The sequence below is a fragment of the Hypanus sabinus genome, chromosome 22, assembly GCF_030144855.1.
Source record: "Hypanus sabinus isolate sHypSab1 chromosome 22, sHypSab1.hap1, whole genome shotgun sequence".
Classification (NCBI taxonomy): domain Eukaryota; kingdom Metazoa; phylum Chordata; class Chondrichthyes; order Myliobatiformes; family Dasyatidae; genus Hypanus; species Hypanus sabinus.
Window position 1 is genome coordinate 36,006,524 of NC_082727.1, and position 20,880 is coordinate 36,027,403.

A 20,880-nucleotide genomic window follows, 5' to 3' on the forward strand; every position below is an offset into this window, starting at 1 on the left:
GTTAATTCAGGCCATGTCCAGAAATTGGCCAGATATCCCAAAATTCACAAAGTAAATTATTTTAGTAGTTTACTGTTGGAAACTCTTGTGAGATGTACCACAGTAGTACAGGAAATGACAATTTTGTTTATTGAAATTTAAGGCATCAGTACTCAATCAAATTTACAGGAAGTTCTGCTTTTCTCGATAAAGCGTGAAATCTGTTTTCAGCAGAAGGAAATTTATTTACCTTACAAAACAATTTAATTAAAAGCTTTGGCATTTCCCTGCATTAACAGCCATGTTAAAAACAAAACAGGTTGAATTATTTTTGAGCCATTTTTCTCCCCTTGTGCCTCATTGAAGTCTGATCCAGTGTAATCATTTCCACTCAGTTATATGGCCAAGTGACAATTGTTTTATGTAGGTGTTTAAACAGTGAGTTCTTTGTATTCTTCTTCTCCTCTAAAGCCATTCCACCAGAATTGAGGATGGCTTGCTTCCACTCTAGTTCGCAGGTTCTGAGATGATGATGAAGAAGCTGGTGTGTGATCTATAGGTTCTGACAGAAGAGGGCAAGATATCTTTGAAGAGACAGATGAATGGGAAAATTGGAAGGCTGCAGATGTTCCTTCCATTGTTTGACCCAAGCTTCTGTTAAAGAAGCTTGATTTGGGAATCTTGGGATATCTGGCCAATCTCTGAAAACGGGCTGAATAATTCCATTTTAATACACTCAGTACATATGAAGATAACAGGAAACAGCATAAGCAGAATTAATTTTGACGTAACTATCAATGGAAGCAAGTTATGCTTGTGTCAATGGGAGCAGCTTTCCAACAGCTGGAGATGTTTACATTGTAGACCAGTCAACATCTTCTTTACATTTCAGTAAATAAAAACTCTAAAAATAATACATTTTTCCAGGATTGCACAGATGTATTTTATCTTCAGTGTTACTGTGTTCTAGGGCATATGGATATTTGTCGGTCAAAAGTCTGCATCAAGAGTGAAAATAGCCAGTGTGTGTAGGAAAAGGGAATGGTGAGATGGGAGCCCAGAGAGATTGCAGACTAAGCAGGGGTGAAGGTGCTGGGTAGATCGAACTAGAGAGAGGAAGGGTGTGATGCAGTTGGTGCACCAGGTTGAGGCAGGCGTATAATAGAGTGAATGCCACAAGAAAATGATTCTCAGAGTGTATGGTGACATACATGTACTTTGATAATAAATTTATTTTGAACTTTAGCTATTAACTTTGAAAAGCAAAATAAAAGAGAGGAGGGAGTAAGGTGAGGAAGAGAGGTAAAAGTTGGAAACAGCTGCTAGAGGGTGATAAGCAGGTATGCAAAGGGCTACTAGTTCTGGAGTCTGATAAGTAAAGGAGGTTATAATGGGAACCACTATGGAAGAGGTGAAAGGCAGATAGATCCAGAACCAAATAGAGCAAGAGGACAGGGTGGGGAGAAAGCCTATGGATGAACTGACTGTGTAGTGGGTGAATGGAACCAGGAGAGAGAAGCCACAATCTACTTACAGGGGTTGTTATCCTGAGACGAGACACTGAAGATGGTTTGCTTGACCTATTAGTGGATTTGGAGGTTTTTATAGAGGATCCATTGGTGGTAGCTCTCTAATGCCTACAGTAGGCAGTTCATGTCACGAAACTGGACAGGAAGGCAATGATCACTATGAGCTGAGGTCTTGTCCTTCAAGCATTTTTTTGTTCAGGCAGCTAAAGCCTGCAACCAGTGGCTTTATCACAGGTGTGTCCCTATGTTGAGAACAGGCTCCTATGATATGAGAAGCAATCCACATCTCTTGGGGTCTCATATGGACTTTAATTGTTAGAGATCAGTGTTGAAAAGTAGGGATAGATTTGTAGCTTGGTAAGGGAGCTTTGCGTCCAGTGTACAATTTTTTTGTACGTTTCAGTTAACAGCTGACAATGAGTTGAATCTTGGCCTCCTGGTCATGCAGATATATAACCATTAACAAATGATGCTACTATGATATTTAATTTGCAGTGGAGGTGATGTTAGTTGAACAGTTTCCTATTTACACGATAGATTAGGTTCACTTAAGATGCAGATTTACAGGAGATATAGTGATGGGAAAGATCAAAAGTAAGTGTGATAATGAAGCCTTGTTTATCATGACCCGCGTGCAAAACATTGCAGGCATAAAATGGAGTCAAATTTCTATGTGCTGTCAAATTTGAGAATTTCCATCTTACCCTTTCTCTTCTCATCACTTCTCTCTGTGCCCCTTCTCCTTCCCTTTATCCCATGGTCCATTCTCCTCTCCTATCAGATTCCTTTTTCTTTAGCCCTTTACCTCATCCACCCATCACTTCTAAGCTTCTCAATTAATTCCCTCTTTCTCACTCACTCACCTTCCCCCAACCTGGTTTCACCTGTCACCTGACAACTTGTACTCCTTTCCCGGCTTGCCCCACCTTCTCACTCCAGTTTCTTCCCCCTTCCTTTCCAGTCCTGATGAAGGGTCCTGACTTGAAACATCAACTGTTTATTCTTCTCCATAGATGCTGCCTGATCTGCTAAGTTTCTCCAGCATTTTGTTAATTTTCCTTACTTGATTCACCTTTATTCAGCCTACCTTTCTTGGATCAGACTCAGGATACTCTCAAATAACATCATGAGAGTTGTGTGGCATAGTTCTCCTTCACAAAATATGCCATACTTGGTTACCAAATGTTATTAGTTTCCATGGTACTGCAAGTAGAAAACGTGGTCTGTTTTCAGCCCAGAAATTCTGCAAGTTACAGAATTGTTTGATTGGTCAGTAATCAAGCTTTTTCCATAAAGCTAAAAGGGAAAGAGTTTGGGATTTGTGTTTTTCATATAATTAAACTAAATTGTTACTTTGAGTATTCTGATTTCATAGCCAGAAGTAATTACAGGGTAGCTAAAATAGATTAATATAACTAATCTGAAAGAACAAGCTTGTTGTTGAATTATATACTGCAGAGGGTAGTGGGGTGGAGATACATCTCTACCAAAGGAGGTGTAAGTCTCTTCTTCCCTCTGCTAGCCTGCTGGTCTACCTTTGGTAAGGTGCAACAACTGTTTAGCCCCTGAAAAGGGCCATGGGAATCCATGGAAACAGGTCATATGAACAACTGGTGCATATCACAAGACCTGGTTATGTGACCACTGACACATGGCAGACAGTCTTTGAGGTATTGAAAATGGCTGGGATCACCTGTCTTGTAAAGACTCTGCCCAAAAGTAAGTGATGGCAAACTACTACTGTAGAAAAAATTGCCAAGAACAACCATTGTCATGGGTAAGACTATGATCGCCTAAGTCATACAAGATGACACATAATGATGATAATGAATATGTTGCAGAGGTTACTGCACAAATGCTTAGTAATTCCTACATTTACTGTGTTCCTAAAGTTGTGTTTCCTCTACATCTTTCTTCCTTAAGAGGATTCGAAACATTCATACTGCACCATAGCTATGTTCCCTCTAAGTCATCCGCGTGTGCGCATGCACACACGTTTTTCAACCAGCACACAAAGGAAATTAATGTGCACACAAAAAGTTAGAATAATGTGGTAATTAATACTTATACTTATTGAAAATAATCTTTTAGCTAAATGTTTCTGTTAACTGGTTAGTCAGTTTTTTAATACATGTCACTAATTTATGTCACCTCACCTTTCCTGTTCCGGTTTGTACAGCTACATCACGGCGGCAGCCATTTTTGGTGGACAGTGTTGATATTGTAATGTTTACAAAGATCTGTTTCAAATCCTGTAGATAGCTTACTAAATTTCTATTGAAAAAAAATTGATTCACTATGTCGAATTCAGAAGAAGCAAAGGGTGTGAAGCACAAAAGAACTGCAAATTTGTTTAAAGTTGAATGGCATAACAAGATGGTAAAAACTGCTACACTGAAAGCTCATGAGGTCATGAATGTTCAACTACGAGAAATATTTATGTATGATTCAGAAATTGGAGTTATCTGTTTGTATTGTTGTGATGTGAAAGTTGCTGGAGAATTTGCTAGTTGAAAGAAATGGGATGATATTTGGAAACTTGACTTTTTGAAGCGTCATTTGGCAAGTAAATTTCATTTGGACTGTGTACAAAAGAATGGTCAGCTTTTGATTTCTCCGCAATTCCAGATTGTGACTTCATATTTGGCGATGTACAAGTTAATGCCTTATGTGTAAAATATCATGATTTTCTAGCTGAAAATACTGTACTAGTTAGACAGTTTAATGATTTCAAATTATCTGTGCAAGAAAAAATTAAATCCAAACTGATTCAAACTTTGCTCAAATGGTGGCATTTGTACTTCAAAATGAACCGTTTTGCTACCTTGCACAGTTGATGGACTTTGGGGGAACCTTTCTTGCATCTAGTGCGGACTGTGAGCAAGGTTTTAGTCTAATGAATCAACTCAAAAACAAACTGAGAAACCGTTTAGGTGAATGTCATTTGGATATGTTAATGAGAATCAAAAGCTATCAATTGGTTGGAAGTTCTATTAGTCCAGATAGAGTTTGCAAAGAATGGGTAAATGCCAAAGACAGAAGAGAGAAAAAATAACTGAATGACTTAAATATGTATGTTATTTTGTTGTTATTCTGGGCAGTTTTATGTCAAATATTCTGAAAACCTACATAAACTGTGCCATGTCTGCATTCAGTGTGCACATACTTTTGCCACAGGAAAAAAATTTGCACAATGTAAGATTTTTGTGCACACTGACTAAAAATTAGAGGGAACATTGCACCACAGAGAATACTCCAGCATCTCATCCTTACTTCAGTTTCAAGAGCCGTACACTTTGCATGATCTCATGCATTTGCTGTCCTTGTCTGTCCAGCTGGTAGAGATTGTTGGAGTGTTGTTAAAGCTGCACTGAACTGGACAAGTGAAGGGTATTCCAACACAATCCAGACATCGGCCTTGTAGATTGTGGATAGGTCTTATGGAGTTATAGCTACTTGCCACAGAAATCAGAATTGGGTTTTATATCACCGGCATATATCGTGAGATTTGTTGACTTTGTGGCAACAGTACAACTTAAATCAGAATAACAGATAAAAAACCGAATTACAGCAAGTATGTATATTAAAAAAGTTGAATTAAATAAGTAATGCAAAACTAGAAATAAGAAGTTAGTGAGGCAGTGTTCACAGGTTCAATGTCCATTCAAAAAATGGATGTCAGAGGAGAAGAATCTGATCTGAATCATTCAGTGTTTGCCTTCAGGCTTCTGTACCTCCCTCCTGATGGTAGCTATGAAAACAAGGCATGACCTGGGCAATGGGGGTCCTTAATGATGGGTGCCGCCTTTTTGAGGCATCACTCCTTGAAGATGTCCTGGATACTATGGAGGCTAGTACCTATGCTGAAGCTGACTACCTTTACAACTCTCTGCAGCTTACTTCGATCCTGCGCAGTCGCCTTCCTACCCCCATACCAGACAGTGATGTAGCCAGTCAGGATGCTCTCCAAGCTACATCTGTAGAAATTTGCAAGTGTTTTTGGAATTGCGAACTCCCAAACTGCTCTTGTGTGTATGGCTACTCCAGTTCATTTTCTGCTGCATGGTAACTCCTAGCGTATTGATTATGGGGCATTCAGTGATGGTAATGTCATCCAATGTCAGTAGGTATATTCTTTTGGATATCATCATTGCCAGGTACTTGTGTGAAGCAAATGTTACGTGCCTCCTGTCAGGCCCAGTCTGAATATTGCTGCAAGCTGGTATAGATTGCTTTTATTATTTAGAGATACAGCATGGAACAAGTCATTCTGGCCAAGTGAGGTGCATCCCACAGCAATCCACCTACTGAACACTAGCCTAACCACAAGGACAATTTTACAATGACCAACTAACCTACTAACCAGTACGTCCTTGGACTGTGGGTGGAAACGAGTGCCTGCAGGAAATTCACAAGGCCACAGGGAAAACGTACAAACTCCTTAGAGATGGCACCAGAATTGAACACTGAACCCCAGTGCCCCAAACTGTAACAGCGTCAAGCTATTTGCTACACCAGCCGAGGTGCTTCCGTTATCTCAGGAGTCTTGAGTGGTGTTGCACATTGTGCAACTATCTATTATTTTGAACCTTTTGATTGAAGGGAGACTATTGATGAAGCCGCTGAAGATGGATCAAATCTATGACAATTTTGGTCTTTGGACTTGAGGTATCAGCTCACAAGACTGTCATAACTGGAGGAAGGGTGGGGTAGTATGGATAATTTCCCACTACCTATTAAATGCCGCCCAAGGAGTGCGCCTCAAATATCGTCTCACAACCAAGTCCAGCTCCAGGCCTTCACTTGTGGCTGAGAGTGAGCCCGGCTGAACCCTCTCTACTGATAGGAGAAGGGGAAAAGGCGAGTCTTTGTTGTCTTAAAACCAGTAGCTCTTTGCAGATGGGACTCCTCAGCCATGATTGGCAGCTCATGTAGGAGACGGAAATACCTTGCGGCTACACCCACTCGTGGGGAAGGGTTTGGGAGCAAACTCTGATGGAAAGATCTGAAGTTGGAGTCCCTAAGGCAGTCCTGCATTAAGTTCAACTCTGACCGGCAACTCCTGTGATGCCACTGGTGCCAAACTACATTGGTCTCTGCTGTTCATTTGGATTCATCAGCAGCATGGATCGAGGCTGTGTGGGTAACAGTTTGCTCTCCATACTGTACAGCCCTGACTTGCATATTCGACTTTGATGTGGGCAGCTAGGATGCAACATTCATAGCCAACCATGACCAGTGGAATGTCTTACTTATTTCCTTGGGCTAACAAACGTCTTAATCAGCTAAATCCTCATTTAAGCTCTGTTGATTTTCAGAATTAGAATCAGGTTTATTATCACCTGCATGTGACGTGGAATTTGTTAACTTCGCAGCAGCTGTTCAATGCAATACATAATCTAGCAAAGAGGGAGCTAAATAATAATAATAATAAATAAACAAGTAAATAAATTTAAAAAAGAATTCAACAAAAACATGCAAAAACAGAAATACTGTATTAAAAAAAGTGATGTATTGTCCAAAGATCCAATGTCCATTTAGGAATCAGATGGCAGAGGGGAAGAAGCTGTTCCTGAATCACTGAGTGTGTGCCTTCAGGCTTCTGTACCTCCTACCTGATGATAATAGTGAGAAAGGGGCATGCCCTGGATGTTGGTGGTCCTTAATAATGGACGCCGCCTTTTTATCAAATGTTCTCATAAAAAGCCTGTTACCTGTCCCATCCAGCAAGCTGTAGGCCTGGAATATAATTGATGCTCCAACTTTTCTGCATGGAAGTGGATGGAATTGTGCAGCTCACTACAATAACAACTAAATGGGGATAATATATTTGAAAGTGCCATGAGGAAACAAGAAGAAATAATGAGACAAGATGGATTTGAAAGTACGGTGAAGTAGAATTCCAGGATTGGATAGCCTGTTTCTACATGTTTATTCTGTATTCTGGGATTTTTACTTAGACTCCATTTGGACAGAATTCTATATTTGTTGAACTTCAGTAGGCTTTCTTGTTGTGGGTCAGGCTGGGTGAAAATGAGTGGGACCCCACATCTTTTATTTATGCCTGTGAGGATCAGCAAAGAATGGAAATATATTGAAGTGAGTTTTCTTGACTCTGTACATGTATCTTGGAAACTCAGTAAAAACAATCTGTTCAACTTCCTGCAATTATTTTGAATGAACATGGAAATCAAATCCTGGCAAAAGTGGACCAGCTACCAGTAAACGTGACTGTTCAGATGCCAAAACCTATTGCTTTACTGCCTGCACTATAACACACCCTGAGCCTACGGTATGACTCATGATCCAAAATTGTCCAGTAGAATAACAAAAGTGACCCTGAGCCATGATCTCGTGGGCCTTTTTCAGTTGCCTTTCCCATAATTTTACTCTAAAGAGGTAGAAAACACAATGATTAGTAGGGTCATGTGTCATAGGTTACATACAATGCACAAGAAGCCAAATTGAAAGGCAGAAGGGTGGCAAAGGGTGTGTGGGTGGGAAGGAAATAGTGGGTAGAACTGGGAGGTGATAGGAGGGAAAAGCAAAGAGCTGAAGAAGAAATCCAAAAGGAGAGGACAGTGGATCAGAAAGGAATAGAGGTGGAGAACTAAAGGGAGGAAGATGAGGATGAGGGGCAGGAGGTGAGGGGAAAGAGGAGTAGTAATGCGGCCTTTGACATTCCATAGTAAGATGACTAGAACTGCATGTGTCCTTACCAGCATCTTGTGCAGCTGAAACACAGCATGACTTGCCTGTACTCAATATTCTGACTGATGAAGGCAAAGTGTGCCAAATGTTTTCTTCACCAACCTGTCCACCTATTTCACCAAATTCATGGAGCTATGCATATTTCTATACCGCTAGGTCCTTCTCTACTACAACACTCCCCAGGACCCTGTGTAAATTGTGCCTGGTTTGGCTTATGAAAATGCAACACCTCTTATTGACCTAAGTTAAACTCTACCTATCATTCCTCAGCCCACAGGCTTAGTTGATCAAGATCCTGTTGTAACCTTGGAAAACCTTCTTCACTGTCCAATGTGCCACCAAGTTTAATAATAATAATAATAATAATAATAATAATAATAATAATAATAATAATAATAATAATAATAATAATAATATAATTTATTAATCCTGAGTGGGGAATTCTTTTGTTACAGCACAACTAAAAAATGCCCATAGCAGTGTACAGACCTAATTAATAATAAAGTACAAAATAATAATATACACAATAACAATGTGCAATATAAATATAAATAATAATGCTCAAAGTAATAAAACAGAGACTATTGTACTATAGTGTGTGTTTTCCTGTTGTACACAGGTGAACTGTTCTCTTTGCTTATTGCTTTTGGTCAGAAAGATTTTCTGTAATGGTCCTTATGTGATTGAGCCTGTTTGAAAGGGGGCTCCACTGCTTATTCAGTTGGTCATGGAGAGGGTGTGCAAGAGTGTCCATAGTGGATAACAGTTTGTTTCATAACCTAATCTCCCCCACTAACTCAAAAGCGTCTGGGTTGTAGCCAAGGACGGATCCAGCCGTTTTGATGAGTTTATTTAGCGTTAACCACAAAATAATTAATTTGATTAACAGCAACCTGTACCTTCAACACCTGTGTGCTGGTTAACATCTGTCATGTCTTGTTTAAAATGTCATTTCTGGTAACTTGTGAATGCTCTGAGGGTTATGTTCTTACAGTATTTGTACACTGTCTCTGTAAGGAAAAAAAAGAAATAATTCTTGCATTTTTGTAGTGTTTTACATCACTCTGGAATAACTGAAAGGTTTCATAGTTAATCAAAGTCTTCTGAAGTATTGGTGTTGTAGCAATGGAGAAAGCATGACAGCCTGGTAAATTATAATTAAGTTCTACAAGTAGCAATATCACAATGACTGGAAAATCTGATTTACTGTAAGCTTGTTGGTTGAGAGCTAAGTTTTGAGGCATAACCCCCATTCTCATGGAAAGCAGGCCTTGGTTACCTGAGAGAACAGACAGGGATTTGGTTTATCACAGACATGGTTTTTAAAGAACAAATAACAATGAAACCCATATTCTAACAAAGCAGCATTTGAATCTTAATGTTTTTGTTTGTCAGCCTCAATGTTAAGGCTATGTTTTTTGAACTGGGATCTTGATCAGTGTAAGTTACTGACTAAAATTCTGGAATATCCCCATATTAAGCTGTGAAATATTTATTACAATCCGTTCTTTGTTCTGAATGCTTGTACTCTGGAAAGACAGGAAGGAACTATTGCTGAGCGGTATCTGTTCTGGCAAGATTCTGGGATAGGTGCCATTTAAAATTTGATATTAGTGCAGTTTGTTGACTTAAAAGATTAAAAAATACTTCAAAAATGATATAAAACTCGCTTTAATAACCTGGTGTAGTTAAACTGTAGTTAATATCAGTTGCAAGGAATCATACTAGTTTCTTAATAATTCACTCCTGGTAAGAGAATTCAGCCACAACTAGCCATAGTTTTGTACTGGTGCAAAGCCATAGTCAACTCAAATTTGCACATACTGTACACTGAGTGTATGTTTGTGGTATTTTGCTGCTGTTGCCCATCCACTTCAAGATTCAAAATGTTGTGCTCTTTCTGCACAATACTGTTATAATACACAGTTATTTGAGTTACTGCCTTCCTGTCAGCTTGAACCAGTTTGACTGTTTTCCTCTGATCTTTCTCATTAACTAGGCCTTTTTGCCTGCAGAGCTGCCTCTCACTGGATGCTTTTCCTTTGGTTTTTAGCACCATTCTGTATAAGCTATAGAGACTGCTGTGCGTGAAAATCTCAGGAGTTGAATAGTATCTGAGATACTCAAACCATCCCATCTGGCACCAACGATCATTGCATGGTCAGTCACTTAGATCACCTTTGACCCCTGGTCTGATGTTCAGTCGAAACAACGACTGAACCTCTTGACCATGCCTGCATGCTTTTATGCATTGAGTTGCTGCTACATGATTGGTTGATCAGATGTGTGCATTAACCAGCAGGTGTGCCGAATGAAGTGGCCACTGAATGTAATTTGTAACTCCTCTGTAACTCAATGTGTAAGCTGGCATTCAGAATGTTCAGGATATTTATACCATTATAATGTAAAGCCACGTTGCTTAAGTTATGTCAGTGAATTAGCACAGTGCTTGAATGAGAGGTGTTTCCAATTTACCAGTTAGCAGTGGAAGTACCATGAAGTGAACATGTAGCCTATCATCTACGCCTGTTTATCCAGCCTTTTTATGAAGCAGGTGACTGTATTTGGATGGCAATGTCTGTGATTCACAGTCATTTTCTGATACTTTATCTAATGAAGCCCCATTAGATCTTAAGATACAAGCTCCTTGTTTTTGAGTCAACACAAAGCTGGCATTACTGCACATCTGTGCAACGAGGTACAAAGACTTGACAATGGAAAAGGATTGTGCATCGATACGGAATATTATTAGGAATCAACTTGGCCTTGACACTATTTAATGCTCTTTTAATGAAATCAGGTCACACTACATAACTCGATGCAACTTTGGCATAAGGTTATTCAGACAGTTGACTCCACTTTCTGGGAATATTAGAAACTCTCTGCAGAGTCATATCAACATCATCAGAAAGAGTTGTCACGTAGTTTTTTAGTGGTCTGGGTATTCTTTGACTTGACCTGCTCATCTCTAGAATGCAGTCAGACAATATGAGTCATTAAGTAAATAGATATGATTAATTAACAAACTGCCAGAAGAACTGATGCAAGGCCTCAACCCTAAATGTCAAAAATTCCTTCTTCCCTACAAATGTTTGCTCCTCTAACAGCTGCTTTTTGCTCCAGATCCCAGGATCTGAGGCCTCTTCTGTAACCATGTTTTATTAGAGAACATACAAGATGAGGGAGCGTACAGGATTTGTACATACAAGGTGGGGACATACAAGATGGTACCCATTTTAAACATAGACATTCCTTACATGCTTTCCTTCTTTTTCTAAGACAGCCCCACTGGATACATCCTTTTGGAGTTCAGGGTGACAAATGAGACCGATGTGGGAACCATAGAAGTGACAGGTGTTAGCTGGCAGGCCCAGGGACTGGGTTATTTTTTGAGATGGTGCTGCTTACACTGTTCCTTCTCCAGTTTCAATAGTCATGAGCCAGTGGTTGTCAGGAGTTGCTGGCCACATTGCATTTTCTCAAGGAAATGACAAACACACCCCTGAAGCCCTTCCTCCATCCTCCTATTCAGCGTGTCCTGTAATGGGGTATGGAAAAGTGTGTGTTTAGGGACTCCACTGCTGGGGATACAAATGATCAACATGAACTAACTGATATAACTGAAGTCTCAGTGCTGTTGTCCTGTGAGAGGAAACTGGCATTGGTTCACTTATCCGTTGGAGGATTTGCAGAGACAGGTTATATAGGCATATTGCACATCACACGATCATATTCGAGTCAAGTATATGATGATGAATGCATAACTCAATTAAAGAGCTACACAATAACTTTAGTGTTGTAAGTGCATGGCATTCTCTCTTTTAAAGGTTAACTATCTCATCCCCAGAGTTCAGTCACAAATTTAATCTTCCGCTCTGCTCAATAGCACTGCATCTCCTGGCTTGCAGCACCTTCCAGCATCAACAAGCAACTTCTTTCCTAGTGTGTTCTGTGTGACTCTCAACTCAGCTTGTAAACATGATAAAAGTCAGTGCACAATGACCTTTGTGATAAACTGGTCAGTAATCAAACAGACTCCTTCAGTGCTGTTTATTCCTTCCTTCCTGTCAAAGGAAAATAGCTTTTGCATTCCTTTATCTACATTCTCTCTCTCTCTTTCTCTCTCTCTCCCCCCTCACTTCAAAGCTTTAAAGATAATTTGCTTGTGCACTCCCTCTCACAGCCCTCATTAATTTGCTCATTAAATAACTTGATTTACAGCCAACTAACACAGCAACACCAGTCTTACCCTATCAAGATTCAGCTTTATTTATGACATGCACATCAAAACATCCTACGACATGCATCATTTGCATTAACAACCATCACACCAGTGGGTGGGCTGGGGGCACTCATTATGACACCATTCTTCCCTCCCACCCAAAGACAGTGATAATTCACTGATACATCAGGGTCCTATCTACCCCTCAACTACCTCTCTACAATTTATCTTTTATTTCTACTTTTCTGTACTCACCAAGGATCCTTGATCTGAAACAGCGAATGTTTTGAACCAAAACCCTTCATCAGGCCAAGTGTTCAGAGAGACTTTTCACTTTTATTCAATGACTCTTGACATCGTGATCTTCCTCTGGTCTTGCACCCTAGTGTCTGCCTGCACCCCAGATTGTTATTGCCTCACCCTCAGTTAAAACTATTCCTTCCAATGTTTTGCATGTCATGCATCTAGATGATTTAATCATATCAGTCCATCTCCATCTGCCCTATAGCTTTTCCACCTTTCATCTCATTTTGTGTGGGTCGCTTTGGATTTCCAGCATCTGTAGATTGCCTCAGCTTTGTAACCTATTAACCTACATGCTTCTGAGCGTGGAAGGGAATCAGAAGTCCCAGATGAAACCCATATGGTTCCAGTGAGAATATGCAAACTCTATCCAGGCTGCATTCAAGGTTAGGATTAAACCTTGGTTTCTGGTGATGTGAATCAGAGGTTGCACTAACCTTCCCGCCGAAGCACTTTTAATGTCACTTGAGCACACGTGTCAAGGATAGTGAGTCTTTGGAACTCCCTGCCCAAGGAAGCTGTGGAGGTTCGGTTGCGGAGTATATTCAAAACAGAGCTTTTTTAGTTTGGGGGTATTAATGAAGCAAGAGGCATGGGACTAATACAGACAAAAGAAAATCATTATTATGTCAGTAGTTGGCAGGACTTGAAAGGCCACTCCTGCATCCATGTCCAGGTGCCCCTGGAGAAGGTGCAAGCGGTATCCGTGGGCACAATACGGGATTTCTGGGAATGGTGGGCCCCTCAGGTGCTCAAATGTGTTGTAGATAGTGATATCCATATGTTAATTTGAATCTATAAATAGCTTTTGAAAGCTTCAATATTGTATAGTGCATTGCTCTGATATTCTAGTCACTGAATAAACTTCTGTATATAAAAAAGGGCCACTCCAGCTGCATCTGTAGACTTACTCACATTTATGATTTGCCACTCAATCTTCTGTTTCTTTGCTCTTTTACTTCATAATCTGTCCTTATGGTTATTTGAAGGACATTTGAAATTTGAAATATTTCCTATCTTTATAATAGTGTCATGGGAACTTTTGAAAGTTGGAATATGTCCTATCTTTAAGATAGTTTCAAGGGAAATTTACCAGATCTCGCAGAGACAAGAGTTAGTATCTTATCATGAAAATATAACAGCATTTCCTCTGTTCAGCATAGAGTAACTAAGCTTTCAGGGTGGGGCTTTAAACCATAACTTCTAAGACAGCTTATCTTGGTCTTCAGACTTTGGTGTACACTGACATCCATGAGTCAGGCAGGAGATGTGGACTTTCGACACAGCTCTGAAGCTGCAGACACCTATGCAAAATGTTAAGGCAGCTTTTGGAAAATGTCAGAGAATGTCCTTCCATTTCAAAGTGCAGGCTTCTTATCTTTAAATCTGTTTGAAAGTATTGTGGGTCATTGCAGAATATTGTAAAAATTTAGGTAACATTTTAGCAATCTATTAATAGCTCTTTGATCATATTGAATTAATTTTCTAGCGTTCTGTATCTTCAGCATATCTACCAGAAAAAATGTGTGCTCACTCTTTAGTGCTATATACAGTATCAGTTTCTTTGAAATATTAATACTGTATTCACATGAAATGGAATAAGTTGGCAGGAAAAGATGACTCAGCTGTTCCTTATTGTTAAAAATAAGTATTTAAAGAATTGTTCCATCCCTCACTCCAGTTGCTTTGACTATTCAAGTGACAATTGTTTTAAGGTTACAGATCAATATCTCTCTAGAGAGAAGGCTGAAGCAAATTTGTGTTCCATTCAATGTACTGTCTTGAAGGGATTTCAAAGTTTCTATGAAACCTCACTGATATAGCATTTTTACCTAAAAATAGGAATAGATGAATGAGAAGGCAAACTATTGAGATGATTCAGGCTTACAGTCAGCCATGAATAAAATGGTACCATTCTCATCTCTAAGTTAGTACATCGTAGCTTTCTGCAAGACAATAATGACTACACTTCAAGAGCATTTCATTACACTTCAAATGCAATTTCAAGAACTCAGATCTATTATAATGTCTGTTGTGCTGGTAAATAAAGAGAAAGTGATTCACAGTCAGAAGTGCTACTTTTCAGATGAGATAGTAAACCAAAATTCTTCCCTCTTCTGAAATAGGAAGGACCCTATGGCACTGCAGAGAAAGGTGAAAGTTCTCTTTGGTGCTAGGTCAATGCCTAATCCTAATCTTCATTAAGAAAAGACAGAAGAGATTGCAGATCTTGGAATCTGAAGCAACAAGCGATCTGCCGAAGGAATTCAATGGGTTGAGCAGCATCTGTGGAGAGAAATGTATTTTTGATGGTTTAGGTCGAATCCATGCTTGGTAGCTTTGAGGCAAAACATCAGCAATTCCTCTCTCCCCACAGATGCTGCAAGACTTGCTGCGTTTCTCCGCAGATTATTTGTTACTCAATGACCATCATATTGTACTGCCTTTCTCATGTTGATGCATGGGTCACCAGGTGTGTGGAAATCAGCTGTTTCACTTCCTCTATCACAAGAGTGACTACTTTTCAAAATTATTTCAATGTTGACTGGAAAATTTTCTGACTAACAGTTATTCCACAAGTGGCACTCCTAAAGTTGGTGCACCTGTAATTTTCTACTTGCTATTTTTAGCAGCTTGTTGGTTGTAAGTTATATGATTTGTTATCAATTAAGCCAAGTTAAGTGTAATTCATTGTTGACTTTGTAAATATTAATGACGTATACTGTCATGTTATGCCAGAGTTGTGAAATATGACTGCTAATCAGCATTCTCCTACAAATGTTGACTTACTTTCAAGTGCATTGGATCCTAGTGCTTTTGCTCTCCAAAGGTTCTTCAGGTCATGAAGGAGACATAAAATTTGTTGCTTATCATCATTTTATTAAAGGTCACAACAGCAAAGAATAGAAAGGAAGAAGCAATACGGTGAGAGACAAAGAAAAAAGAACAGAGACTAAAAGTAGTGTGGTGTTACACCAGATTACTGATAATGGAAATTCCATTGATAGCAGTTAAGCAAAAACATAGCCAGATTCAAGTAGTGTGACATTTGCCACTGAACAGAGTATCAGGACTAGGACTGCCAGGCTGAGGAACAGCTTCTTCCCTCATGCTGTGACACTAATGAATACCTTGCCACCACCAAGGTTTTGTCACTGGGATGGCACACTGTTTACTGTTTAGTTATGCAGTATGCATTTTGAATTATATTTTATTAAATTATTTATAGTAATATTTTGATTGATGTGCTGTGTGAGACCAGGAAGTTTCCAGAAAAATGCAGAAGTAACTGTAACCTCTGGAAAACTCACTAAACAATGATGTGCATATAGGCGATCATATAAGAATACAAACAAGTGTAAGGAGGTTAAACCACACACAAGAAAACAATTCTACACCCCAATCCAACAACTTCAAGGACTGAAGAGCAATTGGGCATTTATAACAGATTCTGCAGGTGCACATTTGAAGAATATAAAATGGACAGTTTCTGGAAACACTCTCAGGCAAAGCTAATAAAGCCATCTCATCAAATTTGGTCTCAACTATCTTGCTAATGGTATGTGTTAAACATAGCTCAGTCACTTAATATAGGCAATCTTGAACTATGAAAGGGACCCACTTGTGAAAGTTGTTTTATTAAGCATAATGCTTTAATTGATAAGACTGGCCAAAATAAATTGAGTCTCAATGGAAAAGAATTTTCCTACATAGAACAGCACAATGTTTGTCATAGCAAAAAAAAAAAATCAGTTTGTAAATAGAAGACATGGACACCAAAACTTAATAGCATCATTTGGCAATTCCAAATATACAAAAGAAAAGCCTATGTAAAGGAATTTGTCCCTCAACTCACCTTTAGAACATCATCTCCTCACCTTAAAGCTATGCCCTCTTGTTTCTGACACCTCTACCATGTGAAGATGATATTGACTCTCTAACTGATCTATATCTTTCTCAATCAAGTACTTCCATCAAGTCACCCCTTAGCCTCCTTTGCTCCAGGAAAGCAGCCCAGTCTATTCAGTCTCTCCCTTTAACTAAATTTCACCAACCGAGACAGCATCCTAATGAATCTGCTCTGCTCTCTCTCTAGCACTATCAAGCTAAGCCCAGTTAACTGTCATGTGCACAAGCACAGTGATGTACAGGAACAATAAAAAGCTTGCTTGAAGCAACATCACAGGCTCATAGGACAGTCAGCACACCAAATGCAAATTATGGCATAAATTAAATGTATATTATATAACACAGTGGAAAGAGAGAGCAGATAAAAGACTGCAAGAACACGACCTTAAGTACAAAAAGCCAAAGACACAATCAGAGACTCAGGACCATGGTAGTGCAAGAGGTGGTCATTAGTGCCCTGTTGCTGAGGTAGGGTTAGAATTGTGTAGGTTTTTCAAGATAGTTGTAGGTGAATAGCTCTGTCTGAACTCGGTGGGGTGGGACTTCAGGCTTCTGTATCTCCTGCTTGATGGTCGCAATGAGAAAAGGACATGACCTGGATAGCGGGGGCTCCTTGTTGTCTTCTTGAGGCAGCGTCCTTCCCAAAGTGTGTTAACCAAAAGAAGACACAATATGCATCAGCGAAGCGTCATTTAGCTCCACCCTTATTTAGTGGTTGAGAAAAGGGACCTCAAGAACTTGCAGACTTGTTGGTAACTGAGTATGATTCTGGCATCTTCCCCTTTCATTTCCAGTCCTGTAGAAGGGTCATGGTCCGAAACGTCGACTCTTTGTTCATTTCCGTGAATGCTGATTGACCTGCTGAGTTGCTTCAGCATTTTGTGTGTGTAACTGAGTTTTCTATTGAATTGCTAATTATGCCACATTAACTAGAATATATTGCACTTTTTCTATAACATTTCTATCTCACATTTCCAGAGCCTGTTCAAATATCTCAGTGTCTTTCAAGCTACTGTATATACATCAAACTAAGCAAATAATTCATTTTGGTAATATTGCTCCTTGCTGTCAATAGGTACAATACCTTATAATTATCTGCAGTCAAGATTTGTGATAAAAAGGATAAAAAGGGGTATTTCATTGTTACTGCTCAAAATATTGGAATACCTTTTTTAACAACACATTGAGATTACCTTTACCAAAAAAGCACTGGCAACTCACAGACAATGAGGATGGTACAGTAGCACAATGGTTAGTGAAATACTTTACAACTGCCACCTGTTGAATCGGGGTTTGATTCCTTCCACTGTCAGTAAAGAGACAGTGCATTGTCCCTGTGACCATGTGAGTTTCCTCCAGCTGGTCCAGCTTCCACCCACATTCCAAAGATATACGGTTAGTGAGTTGTGGGCATGCTATATTTGTGCCAGAAGCATGTCGGAACTTGCAGGCTGCCCGGCACAATTCTCGCTGATTTGATCTGTTGCGAAGGGCGCATTTCACTGTATGTTTCAATGTACATGTGACAAAAAAAGCTAATCTTTCTATTTATTTTATTTACAGCTTGCTCATAAAGTGATTTCTGCAATCCACACCTTACATCTAAATAAACACAAATTACTCATTCTGTCATATTTGCCATTACACACAATTGTCCCCCATGGTCAATTGATGTAATGGCCACTGGAGCAACATTCATCCACACAATGCCCAACTAAATCAGGAATCCAAGCCATACTTACATCTCCAACTAAGTCCAAAGACTTACATCAATAAGTGAAACTACATGAATAAGCTATCATTTCTTGACATTGTATTTACTGGTTTTGGGTTCCCATAAAACCATCAACCAAAATCTAAAACATTTGTCATCTTAACTTAGCTAAAATAAAGTTATTATCTCATTTATTACAGATCTTGCCTATTAATAATTATGAGGAATTGGTACCTGTTGACAGTGAGGAACATGATTATCAAAATGAATTCTCTATTTAGTTTCATGTATATAATCAACAAGCTCCAAAACCTGGGTCTCTGTACCTCCCTCTGCAATTGGATCTCCGATTTCCTCACTGGGAGACAACGTCTGTGCGGATTAGAAAAACATCTCCACCTCTCTGACTCAATGATGTGTGCTTAGCCCACTGCTCTAACCTTTCTACACTCATGACTATGTGGCTAGGCATAGCTTAAACCCATCTGTAAATTTGAAAATGACACAACTCTTTTTGGCAGAACTTCAACAAGGTTCTGGAATGAGATAGATCATCTGGTTGAGTGGTGTCACAACAACCACCTTTCACTCAATGTCAGTAAGACCAAGGAATTAATTTTGGACTTCAGGAAGATGAAGTCGATAGAACACAAACCAGTCCTCATCCAGGGATCAGCAGTGGAAAGGGAGAGCAGATTCAAGTTTTCGCTGTCAACATCTCTAAATGTCTATCCTGGGCTCAGCATATTGTTGCAATTACAAAGAAGGCACGACAATGGCCATATTTCATTTGGAGTTTGAAAAGACTTGACATGTCACAAATGATACTCACAAATTTCTACAGATGTATTATGGAGAGCATTTTAACTTCTGGCATCACTGTCTGGTATGGAGGGGCCACTAGATAGTAAAAAACAGTAGAATGTTGTAAACTCAACCAGCTCCATGATAGGCACTGGCCTCCCTAGCATCAAGGATGCCTTAAAAAGGCAATACCTGAAAAAGACGGTATCAATAATTAAGAACTCGTGTTACCCAGGACATTCCCTCTTCTCATTGTTATCCTCAAGGAGGAAGTACAGGAGCTTGAAGACGCACACGCAATGTTTCAGGGACAGCTTCTTGCCTTCCGCCATCAGATTTCTGAATGGACAATGAACCCTTGAACACTGTTCAAAACCTCACTGTTTTCCCTCTCTTTTTGCATTACTTATTTAATTATACTTTTATATAGACTGTAATTAATAGATTTTTTATCATGTATTTCAATGTACTGCCACCACAAAACAACACATTTCCTGACATATGCCAGTGATATTAAACTTCATCCTGATTGTAGTTTGAAAGACACTAAGCTTTATAACGAGCTCTGGAAAGGCAAGGTTGAAGTGCTATAGAAAAATCGCAATATATTCTTGTTAGTGTAGCAGAATTGTTAATGAGATCTGCTTGTTGTATGCTGAAGGCTGAGTTAAGCAACTGTATGAGATCTCTATTATGTACCGGAGTACAGTGTAATGAAGTTGTGTTTCACTTATGCTAGGAAGCAACCAAAATCTTCACGCATGCAGAAGCCTTCCTTGTAGAGAATGCTATAACCATCCTGTCTGTAGCTATAATGGAATGTAAATTTCTGGACAATATACTTAAGTCCATCCCCAATTGTCCTTTCCCAAAAAGCTTTTCTTGTGTTACAATTCATCTGCTGTGGCTCTTAAGGCTGTACATATTTGAACAGAACCCTCCATTCTCATTGACGGTGTTATCCATAACTGAGCTGGATGTAGTCTTGCCTTTCTCACTAGATTTTGGGTCTAAATCAGACACCAGAGGATTGAAAACACACAAATAAAAAGCTGAGCTGACATACTGCAGTGGTATTAATTAAGTGCTTACTGCAGGCATACTGTCTTTTAGTGGGATGAGGTCCTACAAGGTGAATTTAGGGAGTTAGGAGATAAACTAAAAATTAGAACCACAAAGATAACAATCTCTGGATTATTACCAGTGCCACATGCTAGTCAGAGTAGAAATAGGAGGATATTTCAGATGAATACGTGGCTTGAAAAATGATGCAAGGGAGAGGGATTCAAATTTCTGGGGCATTGGAACCAGCTCTGGGGGAGGTGGGACCAATATAAACAGGACGGTCTACACCTGGGCTGGACTGGAACCAATGTCCTAGGGGGAGCGTTTGCTACTGCTGTTCAGGAGGCTTTAAACTAATGTGGCAGGGGGATGGGAACAAGTGCAGAGAGACAGAGGGGTGTAAAATGAGGGTAGAAGCAAAAAGTAATGAGGTGAAAAGTAAAAGTGGCAGGCAGGCAAATCCAGGGCAAAAAGCAAAAAGAGCCACTTTTCAACATAATTATATAAGGGCTAAGAGTGTTGTAAAACCAACCCTGAAGGCTTTGTGCGTCAATGTGAGGAGCATTCGCAACAAGGTGGATGAATTGAATGTGCAGATAGTTATTAATGAATATCATATAGTTGGGATCACAGAGACATAGCTC